Here is a 3,917-nt window from a genome sequence, read left to right on the forward strand (position 1 = left end):
GAAGACTATCCCACCTAGATTAGACGATTTAAAAGTGCATTTAAAAAGCCAGGGCTTCCAAATGAAATAAACAGAATGAGACATATCTGTTGGCAAAGCCCCAACTCAGGCTACAATCAGATTAAAAGAACATGGAAACGTAAGAATCGATGAGATTATGAAAATTGGAATGTTTTAACAGGCTTTATGTTAAAAAAATAAAAAGTTATGTCACCTTGAATTGATTGCATCTCTTTTACCTGATTGTATTGTGGAAATAGACATTGTGTCTCACTGGGAAACTGGGACGTGCAAGCTGTCAGTTCTTTCTTTTGACTGAGGGAAAGATCCTAAAAGGTAATGACCTTCGCACCCTCTTGAGTACATGGAATTGTTTAATACCTCCAGAAATATTTACTGTTTGTCCTGAAATTTGACAAGATATTTGAAAGGATTTAATAACTTTTTGATAAGAAATTTGGCAAAATTTGAAGCTGATAGAAACTGTTTATTTTGGGCACCTTCTCTAAAATACATCAAAACTATGTACCCTGAGGAAAGAAAGTGAATTTGGGATTATGTAGTTATACAGGTGGGTCAATTTATGATGTCACTTCTGCTACAGCCTAAATTTTGAGAGCAATTGTTCTTATCTTGCAAATCTTTGTGAACCCAGAAATGCAGCTCTTGAAGCAGTTTAAAGCCCAGACGTATCTTTATCATCCCTGATTCCTAAAACTGAAAGCAAAAAAAAGGGAAACTAGGGTGTTTTTGAAAGCTCAACTGCTGCTATACTTCCAAGGCTTTCTTGCCAAGCACAAATACAAATCTTATAAGTGCTTTCCCCGCAAATATTAACAAGAAAGAGCTTTATTTTAAATGAATAATTAAGTATTGACTCATATTGAATTATGATCTTAGTTGGTCAAATGTCCAAACCTTTTGATATATTTGACAAATTTCCCCAACTTTAAGTTATAAACAGAGTCTTGACCTGGGAATAATTTTGACGTATTCCAGAAGAGCTAATGGAATACTTCAAAAGATTTGTGTTCTCTTGCTACAAAAGACAAATATTAAACTAATTAGGCTTATTTGGTGTGTTGAAATTACATGGGAAGCATTGCCAAATAAGAAATAACATTGAACATCTTCTTTATGTAGTTTTTGTATACGTTATAAGTGTTCCGGAAATTATGTGAAATTCCTGGAAATCTTAGATGTCCTGACATAAGACATCTGTCATCAAAATTGAGGGACACATAGAATTGTGGGAAACATGGTGGAGTAAGAGACGTCCTCAGATCTCTCCCCTTGAAATAACAATAAGCTGAACATCTAAAATTCAACAAAAAAACACCCAAACTACATACCAGTGCACGTCTGAGAGTGGGATTTGTGCATAAGAGCTACCACAGGTCAGAAACCCGGTGTCGGACGGTGGACTGGAAGAAATAAAGAAGCTGCTTCTTGCAGTCCTCGGAGCTCCCTGCAGGAGGAGGGGGAGGAGAGTAGGAGCAGTGAGTTCCCTGAACAGCCCTGCCTGGGAAAGCTGTTAGCTCCCCGTAGCCGGCCAGTGGCAGAGCCCAGTCATCAGGTCAGTAAACAGAGAAGACGGATAGGACCACAGAAAAAGAATAGTTGATTTTTTACCATTCATGGTTGCAAAACCGAGGCCGAGTGTAGCACACAGCTCCTAACCCAGAGGGCCCCTCCTCCTATATCCTCTGAGACTGATCACTGCAGAGCCCTAGGGGAATCTGAGCAAACGCTGCCAAGACTGTCACTGACACTGACAGGGACTGAAACTAAGGGTAGCGAGCATGATTAAATATCTACAAGAAAATAAAAAAGGCATTATTTAGGCTTTGTACAAAACAGAGATCCAAGAGGCTTAGATACCACCTACTGGAAACCAAAAGAAAAGCTCCTTCTTTGTGCAGGACTTCCATTAATGCCCAGGTGGACAAATAGTCCATTAAACACCATGAAAAACCAAGGTGACAAGGCATCTCAGAAAGAAAGAGAAAAATCTCCAGAAAATAAGTTTACAGACATAGAAATATGCGACTTAAATGTCAGAGAATTCAGGACGTACTTCTGAAAAAACTCAGTGAGTTCCAAAACAAGTCATATCAACAATTTCAGGAACTAAAAGAACAACCAGACGAGCAGAGCAAGGGGATTGAAACCTTCAAATGGAACCAAATAGAACTTCTGGAGAAAAAAAAAAAAACGCATTGCAAGAGATGAAAACTGAAATAGAAAGCTTGGGAAATAGAGTCGATCGAATAGAGGAAAGGATCAATGATATCGAAGACAGAAATCTAGAAATAAATCAGAAAGACAAAGAAAGAAACCAAAGAATGAAAAGTAATGAAAGAGAACTAGCTGATACCATCAGGAGAGGAAACATAAGAATAATGGGCATTATTGAAGGTGAGGAAAAGGAGCAGGGACTAGAAAGCATTTTCAGACAAATAGTGGACGAGAATTTCCTGAACCTAAGGAATGAACTGGAGCTTGGAATTTGAGAATTCAACAGAACACTAAATTATTTCAACCCCAAAAGGCCTTCACCAAGACACATTGTATTAAAGTTATCAAAACTCAACAACACAGACAGAATTCTCAGGGCAGCCAGAAAGAAGAAAATGGTAACTTATAAAGGAAACCCTATTAGATTATTATCGAACTTCTCAGCGCAAATCTTACAAGCCAGAAAGGAATGGAATCAAATATTTAAACTATTAAGTGAAAGAAACTACCAGCCTAGAATAATGTATCCAGCAAAGCTCTCCATTAGATATGGAGAAATTAAGACCTTTCCAGATATACAAAAATTGAGGGTATTCTCCACTATTAGGCCTGCACTACAAGAAACACTGAGAGGGATCAGCTCACCTAAAACAAAATGATAAAAAAAAAAAAAAAACATAATTAGGAGTAAAGTGACTATCAGGCAAATAGAAGGAGAGGAGTGCGATCCTTACTAAGAACAGGACATTATAAGCTTAATTAATAAGAAGAGAATTGCTATAGCAGGATAGTAATGAACGTTCAGTATATATAAGGACAAATTGAGATAACAATGACTGAAAAGGGGAGGATTCAAAGATCCAAATTAGCAAAGGGGAATGGAGATAAGGCATGCGCAGAAGAAAATGGATGACTGTATATATATACATATATAACTATCCTTTTCATATTCATAATGGTGACCACACACCAAAGGTTCAGAACTGAAGTATATAACATAATACAAGAACCAGAGGGAAAACCCACAAAAGCCAACCAAAATAAAGAAAACAGAAACACAAGGACAAGGAAGGAAAGGAAACACCAAGCTACCAGAAAGCAAAAGATAAAATGGCTATAAGAGGACCTCATATTTCAATAATCACCCTAAATGTAAATGGACTGACTGAACTCACCAATAAAGTCACAGAGTTGCAGAATGATTTAAAAAAACAAAACTCAACCATATACATCTCAGCTCCAAAGACAAATATAGACTCAGGTGAAAGGGTGGAAAATGCTCTTTCAAGCAAATGGCATTCAGAGAAAAGTGGGAGTAGTGGCACTAACATCGGACAAAATAGACTTCAAAATATAAAAAGGTAAAGAAAGATACTGAGAGATATTTCATAATGATAAAGGGTTTCATGCACCACGAAGACATAACACTTATTAATATCTATGCTCCCAATCAGGGAGCCCCAAAATATGTAAAGCAATTACTAACAGAACTAAAAGGAGAAACAGACCAAAACACTGTCACAGTAGGGGACCTAAATATCCCACTGTCAGATATGGACAGATCATCCAAACAGAAATTCAATAAGGAAATAACATCTTTAAATGACACATTAGACCAGCTGGACATAATTGACATATACAGAGCCTTCCATCCCAAAACAGCGGCTTATACATTCTTC

This window comes from Pteropus alecto, unplaced genomic scaffold (genome assembly GCF_000325575.1).
Source record: "Pteropus alecto unplaced genomic scaffold, ASM32557v1 scaffold22, whole genome shotgun sequence".
Lineage (NCBI taxonomy): Eukaryota > Metazoa > Chordata > Mammalia > Chiroptera > Pteropodidae > Pteropus > Pteropus alecto.